Source organism: Xenopus laevis, chromosome 6S, assembly GCF_017654675.1.
Source record: "Xenopus laevis strain J_2021 chromosome 6S, Xenopus_laevis_v10.1, whole genome shotgun sequence".
Lineage (NCBI taxonomy): Eukaryota > Metazoa > Chordata > Amphibia > Anura > Pipidae > Xenopus > Xenopus laevis.
Genome location: NC_054382.1, coordinates 36,568,569 through 36,588,618, shown reverse-complemented (window position 1 = coordinate 36,588,618; position 20,050 = coordinate 36,568,569). Strand labels below are relative to the sequence as shown.

At 38.4% G+C, this 20,050-nt stretch overlaps 1 pseudogene; it reads right to left on the bottom strand.

The window, feature by feature from the left end:
• Positions 1 to 834: 834 nt before the first annotated feature.
• LOC108719686 lies at positions 835 to 18,095 on the bottom strand (annotated as a pseudogene).
• Positions 18,096 to 20,050: the final 1,955 nt, after the last annotated feature.

Below are 20,050 nucleotides of genomic sequence, written 5' to 3'. Positions count from 1 at the left end.
CATTTTATTATGTCATAATCTTTTTTATACACTTTTATAACTCTGAGTAAGTCGGTCTCTTGGTATGGCGCACGTAGCACTTACCCTGTTGCCTGGAGAATTCCATATCCAACATTGGGCCAGATTCAATTCAGTGTGTGAAAATGATCTCATGATTTATCACGTGAAAACTCATGGACGACATTCAATTCAAGGAGGAAAAACTTTTCTCCAAATTCAGTTCCAGTTTTCATGTGATAAACCGTGAGATAAGTTTTTCTGGATTGAATTTACATCTCAAATTTAATCTGGTCCATGAGTTTTCACGTGATAAACGTTTTTTCTCACTGAATTGAATCTGTCCCATTGTTCCAATTCCAGTTTTTCTAGTTGAGTATCGGGAGGATTATAATTTTGGGGAAAGTCACTGTAATTTGTAGTGTGCTAGAGTGTTAGAATGACCACATGAGAAATATCTGGAGTATATTTTACTAGCTGAGTGGTCAGTGCCACCTATTATCTGATAACAATAAAACATATCTGGCAATATTTTATCTCTGTGCCTTGTTGTGGGTGGAAGGAAACAGGCAGCAGAACTGTTTCTTGGCTGACAATTATAAAGCCAGACATCATTCCCCATTTTCATCTCTTTCACAACCATGTTTCAGAATATTAAAGAACAATTCAGTTGCAGAGCTGATCCATCTGTGGCACCCAAGGATATATTTCCATTCTAGGACCAGTGATGTTGTTGCTGTGTAGTAACGATTATGGTCTATTCGTTTCAGATCTGCAGTATATTTAATAAATAATGGCCTCTATTACACTATTAGTCAGTACAGTGTACAACACACTTTATCCAGATGCTTTATACACGACAGGTAACAGTTTCCAGATCTGATTTCTTTGGTGACTGCAGGGATTCAGGTACAACAAAAAGGAGAACTAAACCCTAAAAAATAATATGGCTAAAAATGTCATATTTTATATACTGAATTTATTGCACCAGCCTAAAGTTTTAGCTTCTCAATAGCAGCAATGATCCAGGACTTCAAACTGGTCACAGGGGTCACCATCTTGGAAAGTGGCTCAAAGAGCTCTGTTGAGAGGGGTTGTTGCTAATTTACAAGCAGAGAATGAGGTTTGTCTTTATAATAAGCTGATGTTACAGGGCTGATTATTAAATTCTGATGCTAATTGCACTGGTATCTGTCCTAGTATCTGTCTTAATTACTAATCAGCCCTATATTGTGACATTTATATTCTCTATATACAGTATATGGTGCGTTGGCTCCTAAGCACAAAGCATGTGCAGTAAATAAGCAGAGAAGAAGATGGGGAGCTACTGGGGCATCTTTGATAGCAGAGATCTTTAATGCTTAAGGGTTGTGGTTGTCTTGGGTTGGTTCAGAAGCCCAACACATAGGGGATTATTTACTTAAATCTGAAAATATCTCACTATTTCGACCAAACTCCCACCACATTTTTAACGTATTTATTCTAAGAAAAATTCTGGGGCGGGAAAAGACTCGATAAAATTGTGAAAAAAATCTGAATCGTACCTGATGTGGTGAAAATATGTCTTAAAGGGGAACTAAACCCTAAAAATTAATATGGCTAAAAATGCCATATTTTAATATATTGAACTTATTTGTTTATCAATAAATTTTCTTGAAAAAATCGGGTGTGGGAAAATACCTGATAAAGCTTTCTTTTTCCCCTTTAAACCTCAGACCAGAAAGAATGATAGTTTAGTAAATAACCCCCACAATGTACAACATTTCTAGCCTACTCCTTTAGTAATGCTTTAGTTCTCCTTTAAGCCATTATACAGACTAAAGATATTTAAACCTATGAATGCAATCCAATACAGGGGGCTAATGAAATATAAAACAGTAGAGCTCAACCTCAAGGAAAGTGCTACAGAGACCGAATTCAATTCTCACAGCAATAATCATTTTAAAATCCCTTCAGTAGCTTATGTATGCCTCTTCAACCTTTACAGAACATCTCTTTAGTTGCTGTCAGGCCCCATCATCCTTGCCTTTGATTGTCAAAAAAATTTTTTCATTTATTTTCATATTACTGTCCCATCATGCAATAGTTGTAGTTACCATGCAATACTCAATTTTCTTCTTTAAATATAAAAATTAATGGACCTAGCCCATATATATTTTTACTGTTGTCAACAACACAGACTGTAAATTCACATACATGACTAAAGTGCCACATTTGGCTGGCAGCCGGTTTGCTGGTCGTACAGTTTTCAAGTGAAACCTGCTCATGTTTCACAGTAAGGCAAAAAGGCACTGATATGAACCTGATTTCTTTAATGCTGTTATACTCAAAAACCTAAAAGGTAACATGTTTCAGTTTAGTTTACTACATTACAACAATAAATAAATGGGAAAAAAAGTTTAAAGGGGTTTTTTGCCTTTAAACTAACTTTTAATATTATGTAAAGAGGGATATTCTGAGACAGTTTGCAACTGATTTAAATATTTTAATTATTTGCGGGTTTTGAGTTATTTAGCTTTTTATCCATCAGCTCTCCAGTTTGCAATTTAGGAAACTTACGACCCAAATTACCCTAGCAACCATTATCGATTTGAATACGAGACTGAATAGGAGAGGGCCTGAAAAGAAAGTTGAGTAATAAAAAGTAGCAATAAAAATACATTTGTAGCCTTACAGGGCATTGTTTTTTTAGATGGGGGTCTTTGAAAGCTGGAAAGAGCCAGAAGTAGAATGCAAATAATTCAATAACAATAAAAATGAAGGCCAATTGAGTTGCTTAGAATTAGCCATTCTATAACATACTAAAAGTTGGTGAACCCCTTATTTTAGTGATGTGAGGGCTGACCTAAAACCCATGGTGACCCAAGTGTTGACCACCTGTTGGGCGGGTCCAGCTTGAAATTTGGAGGTGCACAAAGAAATAGCATACAGAGCAAGAAGATGCTACAGGTTGGGCACGGGTCCTACTGTGGCAATATTTTGTGGTTTAACTAAAAAAAAACCTACCCCCCCTACCCTGCATAGACCCCCTCCCTCCTCCCCCCAGCCTAGCTGCTACCCCTGGAAAATCCCCCTAACTTTTTACTTAGCCCTCAGTGCAGATTCGGGGATCGCAGTTCACGGCAGCCATCTTCTGGGTCTGCATGTCTTCATCCGGCGCTTCAGCAATTTCCGTCTATTTCAGCGCATGCGCAGTTGTCGCAAACTGGGAAATTGCTCCAACTGCGAATGCACCAATTCGCCCGTCTTAGTCTCCGATTACTGAATACCCAAAAGATGGCTCCCGCAAAGAAAGTTTGGGGGATGTCCCCAGGTTATCAGCTAGGCTGGGAGGGAGGAGGGTAGAGTTTTTTTAAATTAAGGGTTGAATTCTCCTTTAAGGTCAGGTGCGGGTTAAAGTTTTGAGGGTTAGCGTTGGGCGTAGGTTGAGTTTTTTCTTATAATTTGTATTTGCATAATACCTGATTGCCATTCTCGTCACAACTGGCAAGTTCAACAGGTATAACAAAAAGTCTTTCCTTTAATGTATGTGTTATGCACAGTCCAACTCCTGCATTGTACAGCTGCCAAACAGATAGACAAAACAGTCATAAATAATGAATGATATTGCGCTTTATATTATATGTAATGTTGTTTAACCTTCATGTAATATCATGTTTAAAACTATCTTTGGGAACATTATCTATGTTTTCATAACATTTGTTCTTAAAGGAACAGTTCAGGGGCTCACTTCACGCAAGGGGAAGGTTCCGCATATGGGATCTTCTGCTGCTTGGGTGCTCCCTGCCCCCTGCATTTGTGTTTATGCTATTGTCACTGCAGGCACTGAACACACTAACTATCAAACTATTAAAGAGTACCATATGTTGGACCGAAGTATAAGAAATGCGGCCAAATGACAACCCTGTATGATTAAGGTAACACTGGTAGGGATTTTTCTCAATATAGAATCCCTTTGCCTCTGTATTAAAATTTGGCATGTCTATTTTATGGAGCTAGGGGCACAACTAAGAGGTTTTCTGTATAGAATATTTCTCTATTAAGCCCAATTTTGCCGTTATTATAAAAAAGTTGTTTCAATTTATAAAACAGGTATGGCAGTAGGCTAGTGCAGGTATAGGATTTATTATTCAAAATGCTTGGGAGATGGGCATTTCCAGATTAGGGATCATAAATAATTTGGATTTCCATACCTTAAAGGGAAACTAAAGTCTAAAATAGAATAATGCTAGAAATGCTGTATTTTACTAAATATAAATAAGAACTTACTGCACCAGAAGCCTAAAATGAATTATGCTTTCAGGGGGTCAACATCTTGTAACTTTGTTAAATATCTTTGCAGGACCAAGACTATGCACATGCTCAGTGTGGTCTGGGCTTCAGTTGGGAGGTTAAGTTTAGGGATTGTCATTAATTATCAAAACAGCAAAAATCTGTTTAAATCTGCCTCCTTTATCTAGGTCCCTGCAGCTGGAGTTGGAAACATTAAAGAGGATGTAAAGGCAAAAATAAAATCCTATTTTTTCTTTATTAACTGAAAAAAAAACCATATCCCCAATAATAAATCTGTAACGTTTTTATAAGAAACCTGACTATATGCAGTGAAATTCCCCCTTTATTTACTTGCTCTGACTGTTGTGGATACTAATCTCTAGATGGTCGCCGGCTGCTCTATAGGGAAACAAATAAAGCTGCTCAAGTTCTGGGAAGTATGGTGGGGGTCAGGTTTCTTATAACAATGGCAGACATTTTTTTAAATGAAAGTATATTGGAGATAGGCTTCTTTTTCATTAAAGAAACTAAAAATGGGATTTTATTTTTTTGCGCAGCTGTGAGCTGAAAGAGGAAGCAGGAGGACACCCCTCTGTGTTGCTCGCTGAAAGAACCCCGGGGCGGTGCAGTTTTCTGCTGTTAGGAGCACTGGCCAGGATTGTCAGGTAAGTAAATACAATCACTAGGGGGTGCCTAACTTTTGGCACCCCCTAGTATAAATTGCCTTTCCTTCTACTTTAAACATTAGCATTTTTTCCCCCTATGATGACGATCTTAGATCTTTCTCGATAACAGGTTTCTGGATATGGGATCCCATACCTTGTGCTTCCCTGCAGTGGTTATACAGTAGTTCTAAAATAAACATTTTTTATTATAAAAAATAATTTGCAAATTGTTCTTTTACTGTATTAAATTTAGTAGAAAATAACTAATCTGCAGAAAAATTTGCAGAGGATCCCAATGTAGATGCTGATGAGTTGATTTCTGGATGAACATTATCTAAAAAGCACTGAAACCGCTTACAACCTAGTCTTTGGTGCAGCTGTTCATGTTGTTTGATATCAGACTCATTAATCTCAAACAGAAGAAAGATATAGGACAAAGGATAATGCACATCCATATAAAAAAAATCAAAGTTACAGTGTACAACTGACAAAGGGATCTCTCCTGAAAAAATGCATGGATTTTCTCTATATGCTATTTATACAATATATACTTACATGTAATGGGTAATTATTATAAGGTTGGGTGAAAGCTCAAATCTGGTCACTATCTCTTTTTGTGGTTATAAAGGCACTAACACTCAAATTATAAAAGACCACTGCTCATAATGGGCATTAAGCCTCTGCCAGTGACTTCATGACAGAATGGACTATTATCCCCACAAAAATGTAGCCCATATTATATATATTAATCTTGGATGCTGAAATGTAAACTCTGTTTTTATTCAACAATTTATTCAGTTTGCAAAAAGTGTCAGCTAAGTTGTTGACACAATTATAAGACGAGGGGAATATACCCAGGGCACCCTTAGGATCTCCATATCCCAACCTGGACTTTACAGCAGTTGGACAATTTAAAGATGCCTGATTTTCCAAGGGGTCTTTCCCCAAGGATGTTTAACAGAGAAACCTTATAGAAATTATAATTTAAAAGAACAATTAAAAAAGCATCATCTGTTAACATGATCTGTTGTATCATCTAAATATATATGAATGGTAGTTGGATGCGCCTTTCTACAACTCAATTGGTTACTTCAGATCACAGGCCAGAGGCAGTTAAAGAGATTTTCAAGCAGCTCTTCAGTGCCCTGCAACTGTCATGAAGCCAGGCAAGGAAAGTGCCCTCTGATACACAAATCACAAGGCCCTTGTTTATTAATCAGGAAATGTCCAGTGCCTGCCTATGGCCAGTGCAGAACATAAAAATGGGTGTTTTACTGTTTTGTGATAGTTAATTACTGCAGTCAGCCATTATAAGCCATCCAGTTATGTCAGCCATGATGTCTTATTAATTCACATCACCAGCCCACCTAGAGCTCCCAATGTTACAAATGTAGATGTCCCAATGTCCTATGTTCCTTCTGAATTATAATAATTCTAGATACTTGTAGGTAGTTGTTGATGGTCCCAAATATATTATTATAATTATACTCTCTAATAACTGTCAAATAGGTATTGAGCAGCACAAAAAGCTCAATATTATCGTGGTTATTTTGCAAGTAATTCTTATCTTTCCTTATCTTTAATTTACTTTCATGTTTAGGGCTGCATACCATTTTTTACCACCAGGTGTCAGTATATGTAAATATATATGTGAACATAGTTCCCATGTTTTTTTTTTATTTGGTAGACTGTGTTTATTCATACTTTTTTTTTTTACAGGGCTACACAGGTAACTAAATTGAATATAAGGGGTTAAAGGACCAGTACATCAAAAAAATTTAAAAATTCGTTAGTATACCACGAAAGTCATAGATGGGTTTAAGTACCCTTCCCAAGGTGTAGATTAGGCACAAATGAGATCACATGTTCATCATTATGTTGCAAGCTTTTTTAAAGGACCAGTAACATCAAAATCTTAAAAAATTTGTTAGTATACCACAAAAAAAACCCACCAAGACTAATTAAACTTTAAAATTGCACAGCCTTTATTAAGAAATAACTTACCAAAACTCCGCTTGCGCTCCACATTGGGGCCTTTATCCAACCAACCAATCCTTGATAAAGGCCCCAATGTGGGCCGAAACGTTGGATGCACAGTGATGTTTAAATAAAACACTATTGATTAATGAAACTGGAGTGCTGGTCCATCGCGAATAATTATACATAACTCTTTGATCAAGCACCAACAAAGAAGTGGAGTGCAGGTACCTTTGGAAATATTATATATATATATATATATATATATATATATATATATATATATATATATATATATATATATATATATATATATATATATATATATATATATCAAAGAGTTTAATCATCTATATGTGAAGAGTTCTTAATATTTAAACATATAATTACCCTGCTCATTAATAAGGTATTCCCAATGGTCCTATAGAAGGTTGCCTTGTATGAGTCCATCCATAGCTCAGCAGTCCGGACTTTGCTCCTTAATATAGCCTCATTTTGAACAGAGTTGTACATAGTGTGATTCTGATACACATGACCAACGTGTGAACATAGCACAATTTCTACTGAGCCGCCACAAAGTCACACCTGTGAGAGATAGTTACATAGTTAGTTACATAGTTAAATCGTGTTGAAAAGAGACAAAGTCGATTAAGATCAACCCCTCCAAATGAAAACCCAGCATCCATACACACACCCCTCCCTACTTTCACATAAATTATATATATACCCATAGCTATACTTACTAACACGAGAAAGATCTGGTATGCAGAAAATAATGTGTTCCTACTATTTTTAGTCACCTAGATATCCATGTTATTATATGCCACTTATTTCTTTACTATTTACTAGTGCTGCCAATGCAGATACCATGTCCTACTTTTTTTTCTTTCTAAAATAGTAATGATTGTAGATACAATAAAATACATCACTTGGTGCCAGTTGTTGATGGTCCCAAAAATATTATCATTATCCTCTACTCATAACATCAGTTATTTTTTTATCTGTTCCTGATAAATAATACTAAATTATAAAATATATGTGCAATTGAAATTGTCTTGCAAAACATTTTTAGTATTCAGACCTCACAGGGCGTATAGTACTGTTAAACACCATGGTAGCCCTAATCCTATCCCATTCCCCTTATAAAACTTACCCGAATTGATAGTTCTGTGGTTTCAACTCCCAAGAAATTCACAGCAGCATCAAATCCACCAATATTTTGGAAGTAATGCCGATCAGTTGCAACTACATATCCTGGTATTACTGGACTTCTAGAGGGAGAAGATATTATTTGCAAAGGAATTTCCTTTTAAATTATACAGTCAAGCCTTTTATATCTGGTCATCATAAGGGGACCCCATGGCCTGAATAGGGGCAACAGGGTCTTGACGGGGCCTTAGGAGACAGCTATCCCCGCCCCTCCCCCTTTTCTTTGTTGCAGGTGCTGATTGGCTGGGAGTCCCGGGCGAATGAGAAGAAGAAAGGAACAGCGGTAATACTTACCATTCGGCGCCGGGACGTGGAGGAAGAAGGACGCAGCATCCCACCCTCCCTCCCTATATATATATTATGTGTGTTAGTCGCAGTTGTGGGGGGTAGCTTTGCAAGGACCCCCAGGGGAAGTTAAAAGGGGGGTCTGTCATAGTCAGTGGAAATAGCCTGGTAGGCCTGGGTCCTCATAGTGTGGTATGCAGCCCGGTTTAGGGTTGGGAGAAAGGAACAGGAACCTATCTTGGCTGTTTGGGTACAGATACCCCACCCCCATTCCCTCCTCCTCAGGTGGGGGAATAATATGTTAAAGGTTATACGTTTGTTATACAAACGGTTGTTAAAAGGTTAAAAATGTTATACATGATTATAATTGTATTATTGGTTAAATAAACAACTGCGGCCATCTCTTTCCAAAACAGCGGTATGTATGTCTTATTTGGGGTAGGAGATTTGTGGTGTGTGGGGGGAGGTAGAGGGATAGGTGGGGAATCGACGCTGCACCCGTCAAGGAGATGCCGAAGAAGCCTCATACTGCCTGCTGGCTGTCTAACAAGTGCAAAGCAGTAATATGGGGGTTAGTAAGAGGCAAACTGACTATTAAATTAGAGGAAAATAAACCCATTTGGCCACTTACATGGAGATCTAATATTTATTCTATTCAAAATTGAACTCAAACACTGAAACATTAATTATTAGAATGAATATATCACACTAATCTCCATGTTAGCACCAAATCAAATTTATTTTATTCTCGATTATTTCAAATTACCTGAATGGAATGATGGGGGATTGGTGTCCCTTCTTCTCATGTTCTGGCAGGGGAACCCAGTGAAAATCAAGTTTCCAGTCAAATACTTGTAGCGGCAATGACGAGTGATAATCTTCAAATGTCTTCCAATCGACACTATCTATAACAGGAGAGACTATCCGATTCCTGTTTATAAAAATACATTTATAAGTTCCTGTAAGGTTTGCAAAATCCAGAGAAAAGAAAAGACTTATAATATACCAAAGCCTAATGGAACAAAGACTTGTAAACAGTATGTATTAGTTAAAAATATTTTTGGAGCCCTCACGTTACATGTAAATATTTCTTGTATAAGGTCACCAATCTGTTAATTCAGAGTTAGGGGCATATTGATCAAATTTCACATAATTGCAAAAAAAACACCTAAATTGTGCATAATCACCACTAGACTTGATCATAATGTTTATTTCTATTATGGAGTTTTTTTGCAACACTGGCACAAATCAGGTCAAAATAAACTGTTGGAAAAATAAATCTTTACCTCCTCCAACAAAAATCATAATTTTTACCCAGTTGCAGAACTGGTATACACCAGTATGGGATACAGAATAGACCATTCTTCTGTTAAGCAGATCCCAGGAGTGTCATTTTTGGAGCTGACATGCTGAATAATGCGCTGAAAAGCAACATTGCATTGCAGTCTGTACTGACATTGTTGGCATATTACAGAAGTACTTGTTTGCCTCTAGAGTACAATTATACTTTTCTTTTTTTATTCTGTGTAATCATTATGATTATTTATAGGGTGTTCCAAGGCTTGTCCTAACGAGACCCTATCTAAAGAGCAAATTCATCAATTTCAGCTTGGGGTGCTTGTAAGGGGGTGGAAGGTGATGAAGAGTGTTGTGTGCGGAGTGTTATCTTTTTGTGTGACAAAAATGTGCATGTATGTAAAATGTATATATGTTTAAATGTGTTGGGTGTAGATGGCAGCTTTAATTTAATTTTAAGTGTAATTTCTACCCCACACACCAAAGGGCGCTGTGAGACATAGAGGGCTATAAAAGGAGGTGCACCGCCCAAGTGTCTTGTCTTGATCGGTGGGCGTGGTCAGAACAGCATCACCTGGCAGGGTAAGTGGAGACACAATGGATAGTTAGGAAAAGTTAGAACAGGAAAGATTCAAAGTGAGCGAGCACTGGTTGCACAAGACAGTGAGGATATTTAGTAAGGGCAGTTGAGGCCCCATCAAGGAGAAAATGGAGTTAGTTGCCTACTGGCACTCCGTAAGTGAGGGAACGTGAGAAGGACACCAAGGCTTCAGGCTAGGATTTGGATGAAAAGGCCTAACCTGGAAGAGTGGAGGGGTATCACCCTGAAGGTATCGGACCACTATTATTGAGTTAGAGAGAGTTATTAGAGAGTGGAGGGATACAGGTGGAGCATATACCGGACCACTAGGCGGTTAGGTGGGATCAAAAGTCCTAAGGAAAATTAACAAAAGTTGTGTCTACCAAGAGAAACTGGTTCTATAGTAAATATGTGTATTTGCTGTGTTTGAAGAAAGTAATGCTTGTGTGTGTAATGTGTGCCTGAATGGAAAGCCTCTGATGTGTTCCGTGAATAAAATCTGCTGGTTAAATTTGTCATTGTGTCCCGCGTGGTGACTACCAGTTGTGGCCCTGGGTAGTCTGAGAGGGGGTTCTGGTCCTGGAATACTTCCCCTTTAAAACTGGAAGCTCCTCCTACATGCTGTGACTAGTTGGCTGGACCAGTTGCTGTGATTTCAGCCTGTGGTTTATTCTTCTGGGCCTTGTTAACTGACTGCCTTCAGTGTTAACCCGTCATTTATAAGCAGTGTTAAAAATAATTTTACTTTTTTTATTTATAAAATGAGTAGAATATACCCTTAAGTGGCCTATGTTTTGCTTAGTGAGAGTCATGCAAAATAGCTTGTTAGAATTCGGTCAATATGTTTCTTTAATATATGCTCATTAATATACTCCATGTTTGTTTAATAGGCCTACAAAGCTTGTAATAAGATCTTTGGCCTTGTTACATTATCCACTGTTACATTACTGTATATACAAGTATCAAGATCAGTCAAGAAATGTTTGATCTTTCCGTGATATATTGCTAGTTGTATTGTACCTGAAAATGAACTTCAACTCACCTTTTATAATATGATATAATATTGGATGCATACATACCTATATGTTCCCTTAAGTCTGTTGCCAATAAACCTGTCGCACCTGTTGTCAATAAAGGCCCTTCCATTTCAAGTACAAGCCATCCACCAGCCCAATAAATAGTGACTGTCTATGGCATCTTACAGCAGCCCCTCTGGCATTTGCCAGTCCAAGCCTGATGAACACCTCTGTTCTGCACCTTTTATTTTTGGCAAGAATTGTCCCCAAATGTGTGCCATTTACCAGTGTACTTAGTTCCACAAATTGAAAATAAACCATCATAGTCTGTCTGTTCTCACATTGACCTTTTTCCCATGCCCCCTTGGCTCACAGAGTGGTTCAAACCCTCCCTCAACTTGTTCCATTGTGAAGTGATGGATTCTGGGCGTTATATCCATCTGTGGTTCATAGTGGGTAGTGCACAAATTGTCTTGAAAACAGATGGACTTCAAGTTCTAGAATCCATCACTTTACAATGGAACAAGGTGAGGGAGGAATCAGGTATGTCTGTGTAGAAAAATGTAAAATGTTATTTATGTTTAGAAGTACATATAGGGGCCGATTCAATAAATTCGAGTGAAGGATTCGAAGTAAAAAAACTTCGAATTTTTGTGCTCCTCGACTATCGAATTGGCGTAAATTCGCCTGAGTAGAATGATTCGAATAGATCGAGCGCAAAAACGCTGCGACTATTCGCCATTCGATAGTCGAAGTACTGGATCGAGCGCAAAAACGCTGCGACTATTCGCCCATTCGATAGTCGAAGTACTGTCTCTTTTAAAAATACTTCGACTGCCTACTTCGCCACCTAAAACCTACCGAATTGCTTTAAAAGCCTATGGGAAAGTCCCATAGGCTTGTTTTCCAAGTTTTTGATCGAATAAAAAGGCATTCGATCGAATGAAAATCCTTCGAGCGAATATTCGATCGAGCGCCTATTCGCCTGGCGAATATTCGCCAATTCGACTATTCGCCAGCGCGTAAATTCGCCCGAATTGTCTATTCGATTCTATTCCCCAGTCGAATTTCGAGGGATTTAACCCCTCGAAATTCGACCCTTGATGAATTTGCCCCATAGAGTTTTGAACATTTTCTATATATTCCCAACTGAAAGAGCTCATGTCAAAAATAAGATATATTTTATAATATATATATATATATATATATATATATATATATATATATATATATATATATATACACCCCAGCCCCTGCCTAATGGTGTCTTTGGAAGAAATCATGCTAAATAAAGAGAAAAGCAGATATGGTCTGTCTCCCCCCAAAGGTAACACTTTATTTTTTCACTTAGGATAGGACTGACGCATGGACACTGCCTTGACGGGCGCGTCAGCTTATGCATGCTTTGTACAAACTTTCTAACTTTTTTAAGAAAGTTGCAGTTCAGATGTGCAAGAATATTTTTTCAGGGGGTTATATATTGAGAGTGCTGGGGCTACCTTGTTTAGTATGTGTGTATGTATATATATATATATATATATATATATATATATATATATATATATATATATATATATATATATTATCCCTTTATGTATTGGGGCATATTTCATAACAATTTTCTAATATGCAACTAAATAGATCAAACATCAAGCCTGACTAAAGGTGGCCATGCACTGGCCGATAAAAGCTGCCGACAGACCGAGTCAACAGCTTATTTTCCCATGTATGGGGCCCCCCGACGGGCTTCTCCGATCGAGATCTGAGTCGGCCAGATCTCAATCAGATGGGACTAAAAATCCCGTTGGATCGTGTCCGCATCTGTTTGTTGATGCAGTCCCGTGATCCGACCGCCCATTACAATTTGTTAGGATCCAAACGTTGGGCCCTAGGGCCCACGATCGGATCAGCCTGATATTGCCCACCTCAAGGTGGGCATATCGGAGAGAGATCCGCTTGTTTGGCGACATCGCCAAACGAGCAGATCTCTCCGTGTATGGCCACCTTAAGCCAAGGCAAGCAGTGTTGTGGATACTATTGTATATTCAATGCAAAGATTCAGGAAAGTAAAATTCTGCCCTTACAATAATCGATAACCTCTTAATATGGGTAAAATAATTTTACTTCTTATAGTATACTTATGGATAGGATATAACATTGTGTTAAATGATTACCAAAGCCATGAGTTGTTCTGCCCATTGCTATTTACCCAAACAGAGTTGCACATGTTATCATTTTACCAAGTAGATTAAATACATAGATTCTATAGTACTTATTTCCCATAAAAAAAAATAATTAAAAATAACAACTGATTGCTGAAAGGAACATGAACGGTGCAAGCCATTTACATAGTAAGCAATAAGCTGAGATGGAAACCACAAGCCTTACTTTACCTGTTATGCATAATTCTGCTCAGTAATGGCTCTAACCAGCCTGGGTGGCACTCACAATGAGAGTCCATAAAGATAAAAACCTCCCCTGTTGCTTTTGCTGCTCCCAGCATTCGGCCTCCAGTTACTCCAAGTCTCTTGTTACTCCTTATCATCTTCACTCCACCAATCCTGGAGATATACTCACTAAGGGCAGACTTTAGATGTTCTAAATTTATTAACAGAAAATTATTATTGTTCTAAATTATTAACAGAAACAATGATTGCTAGGTTCATATATTATCATATATTTTGCTTTCATAAACAATTGCCTAATTATCTTCTAATGCCTGCTGCAACTTACTCTTTATATGCTTTAGCCATTTACCTTTACAATTTTCCTTTACACCGATTCAGTATTTCTTTAGACCATCTACAGTACTATAACTTCAGTTCTCCAAAATCGGTTCTAAACTGAACACAGGCCATTGCATGTCTTTATTTGGAATACATACAAACCTTACTTCAATAATGGGGACAATTACAATGTGGTATCATTTTGAAATGAAAGTCCACCCTTAAAGGGCATGTAAAGGCAAAAAAATAAAATCCCATTTTTACTTTCTTTAATGAAAAAAAAACCCATCTCCAATATACTTCATTTAAAAAATGTGTACCGTTTTTATAAGAAACCTACCTTCATTTACTGCTGTGGATAGAAATTGTCAGACAGTCCCTAACTGCTCTGCAGGGAAACAATCATACTTTCAAACAGCAGGGGGAGGGACTTCCCAGAACTCTAGGTTTTTTTCTCTGTAGAGCAGTGAGTGACTGTGTAGAGATTTGTATTGGATTTTATTTTTTCCTTTACATCCCCTTTACTGTTTCCAACTCCAGCTGCAGGGACAAAGATCATAGAGGCAGATTTAAACAGATAAACTGGGATTTAATTTGGAGGATTATTTTGCTGCAGCCACTGGTTCTGCGAAATTTGGAGAAAGTTTGGATACAAAGACAATACAAAAACTATAAAATCCACATTAGATTACATGACAACACAGGACCCAGTGCAGTCTGCATATCCTAATTATTATTTTTTATCAAGATAGAGTATTGGAGCATTCTGAATAACTGCTTTCCCAGATAACTGATTCCATCCCTGTACAATTAAAAAGGAACCCAATGCCCTCATGATACAAACTGCCTCAAAAAGAAACACTGGGCCAGATTCAATTCATTGAGAAAAAGTTGTCTCGTGTTTCATCACGTGAAAACTCATTGACGAGATTCAATTCAAAGAGAAAAAAACTTTCCTTCAAATTCAGTTTCTGCTTTTCCCATAGAGTTTTCACATGATAAACCGCAAGATAAATTGAATTGCATCTAAAATTGAATCTTGTCCCTGAGTTTTCCCGTGATAAACCTTTTTCTCATTGAATTGAATCTGGCCCACTTAGTGATATTTCTAACAACATGTCAAACATTGACTCTCCCAGTTACCTTGATGGCTTAAGTCATCTACAAGGACAATTTCCTTCAGGAATGTTCTTGGTGAATGATCAAGTACACTGTGAACAATTCTTAGGGCTATTCCACACGGGGAGATCGGCAGGCGTTTGCGGTCGCGGCGACAAAGCGCAGCGCCAGTCGCCGCGACCGGCGCAGGCGACAGTTTTGTATGGGCGCCTATGTAAAAACGCCTGTGCTAACCACACGAGGCGATGCGCTTTTCAACAGTCGCCTGAAAATGCCTCGCCAGGCTTTTTCAGGCGACTTTTGAAAAGCGCATCGCCTGGTGTGGTTAGCACAGGCGTTTTTACATAGGCGCCCATACAAAACTGTCGCCTGCGCCGGTCGCGGCGACTGGCGCGGCGCTTTGTCGCCGCGACCGCAAACGCCTGCCGATCTCCCCGTGTGGACTAGCCCTTAAACGTGTAGACCAGGCTTCGTTGTGAAAACTGATAATAACACTGGCTGTGGGAAGTTTCTCACCATAATTCTGTTGGAGGCATCTGCAAAACAACAATTAGACACATGCACACTTTCAATAGTAAGCAGAAGTCTTCAGAATCTTTGATCTATGCCACACCTAATGTAAAAGGATACGTAAACCTATAAAATAATGTAAAATTGACAAGGGTGCTATTCTAAGCACTTTTGTAATTAACATTCATTATTTATTTTCTTTCTATTCCAAGATATTAAGGGAGACATGTACTGATAATATGAATGAATTTTGTCACAACAGCGCCACCTGCTGGTTAGTTTCTGACCTGTCTGACCACCAAGTAGTCAAGGAAGTTGTCAGGATAGAGAAAGAGGCTGCTCTGATGTTCTTCTGCTTAGGAAAAAATTAGAAACCTTTCTCAAATCTTTCCTAAGTCAGTGCCCCACAGCATGAATGTGTTGGTGGCAGCCTTAAAAATATATTAGTTTGAGTAGAAGTGCAATGAGAGATGCAAAAATCGACTCTTCACGTAACTTCACAGACTGTATTTGTGAAATGCATTTATATGCTGCCGTTCTGTGGATTCTCATTTTCATAGTTCCCCTTTAAAAACAGCAAATACTGCTGTTGTTAAATCTTCTAAACAAGGTCCATTTGTATTCCAAGCACTGCTTATCACATAATTTCTATAGTCTATAGTTTGTGGGTCATTTCCCCTTGAGAGATATGGTATTTTTTTTCTTTATGTTAATGGATAACTCTGTAGGATATTTTCCACGTGGAGCACATGCATTGGTGCTTTAATCTTATAAGCTGCATTATACTTTTGGGAATCTCTACCTTCTATACAAAGCAGCATTTTGAAACGACTTGAATATGTTGTTTAAAATTAGTGACCAATATCTTTAAAGTGGACCTGTCACCCAGACACAAAAAGCTGTATAATAAAAGTAATTTTCAAATTAAACGGGAAATCCAATTTCTATTTTTTATTTAAGCATTCGTAGCTGTTGTAAACTCATTTAAAAATCTCAGCTGTCAATCAAATATTGTCTGCCCCATCTCTATGCATAGAGGCGGGACAGACAAATACTTTCACTTTCCATTCAGCAGATGTCACTGCTCTCCCCACATTCCCCTGTTCTCTCACCATTTAATAGTGTAGCCAGTGCATGGGGATGGACATCAGGTCCCCCATTCTGGTGCACAAACAAGATTCTGAGATGATACAAGGCTTGTCTTAATAACTGTGTCCACAAAATGGCTCCTGCCTGCTTGCTATAATTATGAATTACTAGACTGAATGAAACAAGATTCAAATAATGTATACACTGTAGTTAAAGCTCATTTTGCTTGACTAATGTGATAAATAGGATTTTGAATATTTTTTTTTGGGTGACAGATCCCCTTTCAAGCCGTGAACTCCCCCCCCCCCACCTTGGTCCAATATTTTGTCAGCTCTATAGCACAAAGTTGGCAACTGATTTTCAAAACTTTCCAGTCTCCTTTGTATAGTTCCAGGAAAATGTATGACAATGGATAAAATTTCCTACCCTAACTGGCTCTCCATCTGCCCTTGCATATCCTCTACTAGAAACCCCATTGAAGTGCAGACTGGGAGTAGCAACTCATATGTTCTGTAACTAATACCAATAAAACTCTGGGAGTACTCACACTGGGTGGCGACCATCAGGTATCGTTCGATGCAAAGGAATATTTTTGCGTTATGCTCACTCCACAGTTCCGGGGAAGGTGAAGCCTCCTCATTCTTCTGCTTGAGTTGCTTCACTATCCTGTACATTTTTCTTGGTACCTTATCAAAGTTCCTCTCTGGACTAGACATGCCCATGGCAATGAGCTCCTCCTCCTTAAGTGAGGATAGATGAGACAGCAATTGCACTTTAAAATGATTGCTCTCCTCAACTCTCTCCTGCGCTAAAGGTGGCCATACACGGGCCGATAAAAGCTGCCGACAGACCGTGTCGGCAGCTTATTGGCCCGTGTATGGGGGCCCCCGACGGGCTTCCCCGATCGAGATCTGGCCGAAAGTCGGCCAGATCTCGATCGGATGGGATTAAAAATCCCGTCGGATCGCGGCCGCATCTGTTCGTTGATGCGGTCCCGCGATCCGACCGCCCGTTTGGCGAACGCTAGGATCCGATCGTTGGGCCCTAGGGCCCACGATCGGATCAGCCCGATATTGCCCACCTCAAGGTGGGCATATCGGAGGGAGATCCGCTCGTTTGGCGACATCGCCAAACGAGCGGATCTATCCGTGTATGGCCACCTTTAGTCCTCTCCCGCCCATCTAAATCCATGTCCGCCTCCTTCAAAGTAATTCTGAACATCTTGGGGTTTGTCCTCACTCTGGGCTTCTGGATTAAGTATTGCCAAAATCACCATCACCAACAACAGTCCAAACATGATCACGGCTACGTGCAGTGGGCACAGAAGCAATCGGCACCTCTTCCTCAGTAACATGATGTGCGTTGCAGACTGAGACACACATGATATTAGTAAAAGTCTTCATTCCAGATCAGTTTCCCTGACTGCTTCACATCTACTTTGCCCACACTGGTCTTTTTCCTCTCCTCTAGCACTTGCTGTTTATATCTATATTTACAAGGTACTGTTTTATTATTACAGAGAAAAAGGAATTTTTTTTAAAAAATCTAAATTATATGATTAAAATGAAGTCTGTTGGAGATGACCTTGCCATAATTCGGATCTTTCTGCATAATGGATCCCATACCTGTATATCTATGCGATATAGCGGGGAACGCAAGCCAGTGGTTTCTTCCTTTCTTTACTAATAAGTACAGGTATGGGACCTGTTAACCAAAATTCTCAGGACCTGGGGAAAAAGGCCGAATCCCGAACCGAATCCTGGATTCGGTGCATCCCTACTAATTTGTGATCAGTAAGAAGGCAGAAAATCTTATGGTTATAAAAGGGTTAATGGGGTAAAACAACTGCGGCTTCTTAACAGTGCTTTTCAAATAAAGGTAAATATACTGTACATACTATGGTGTTTATACAAATGGCCTGTAGATGTCACTGTGCTCAAGACTTATACTGTGCATACTTTCTATACAGCTTGTGGTGTTAGAGTTGCTTACTGTTGTGTAATGGCTGCATGAGCCTGCTATACTATACTCATCCACGGCTACCAAAACATAACACATAGATAATGGGGAAAACAGAGGAAAAATTATATGTGAGATGTTTTAGGATAATGTGTGATCACAAACCGTACAGGTATGGTATCTTGTATCCGGAATCCCAATATGCAAACAGCTCCAAAATACAGAAAGGCCATCTCCCATAGACTAAATTTTACGCAAATAATTCTAATTATGTGAAATTATTTTTGTTTTTTCCCATAATAAAACAGCTCCTTGTACTCTATCCTAAATAATCTTCACAAATCCATGTTGGTTGCAAAACAATCCTATTTTTAGTACATAGTATAGTATAGAGATCCAAATTACAGAAACACGCCCTTTCTGGAAAAAAAACCCAGGTCCCAAGCATTTCAGATATTTTCTCTGGTACTATGGAATGGTGCAGTCTAATTGGTCATGTGGGTCAGAATGAATCATTGCTAAGTAATAGTAAATGATCAGTACAGGTTTGGAATTCTTTATCCAGAAACCCATTATTCAGAACACTCCAAATTACGAGGTGACCATCTCCCATAGATTCCATTTTAAGCAAATAATTCTAATCTTTAAAAAGGATTTCCTTTTTCCCTGTAATAATAAAACAGTACCTTGTAGTTAATGGTAGCTAAGTGGCATGAATCCATATTGGTGAAAAAAAACATCCTATTGGGTAAATGTAATGTTTTTAACTGTTTTGTGCTCTAAATTACAGAAAAAAAACACCAGAAAACCCCAAGCCCTAAGCATTCTCAGTAATAGATCCTAAACCTATATAATTTTACCAACCACTATTCAGACTGTATGTATGAACACAATATTCTTATAAGAGCACCTCAATAATACAGACATAATCATTTACACTAATTAGAGTTCTACTAAATCATAAATGTGCAACTCCATTTAGAAAAGAAATCATTTGTAACCCTACTGTATTATTTAGCCTTAACAGATGCCATATTTGCCTCAGCAGGGGAAGGGAAAAGACTTTTTGTTAAAGTTATGATCTTAAAGAAAGTGCATAACTCTAGTCTGTAATATATTGTAAATGATGTCAGCACTACCAGGCTACCCAGATGGCTTTTGTTGGCTCCTTTATTCAATGAAATTTAGCTTCTCTTATGACAGCCAATCAGAAGGCTGGGACTAGCTTTGCTTTGTAAGCACAGGATTATAGTAATATTTCACTTAACCATAAAGACAAATGAGAATTTTAGAATATCAATTAAAAGTTGCCACGAGTCATACTTTTGGAAACTGGCATTCACCATGAAA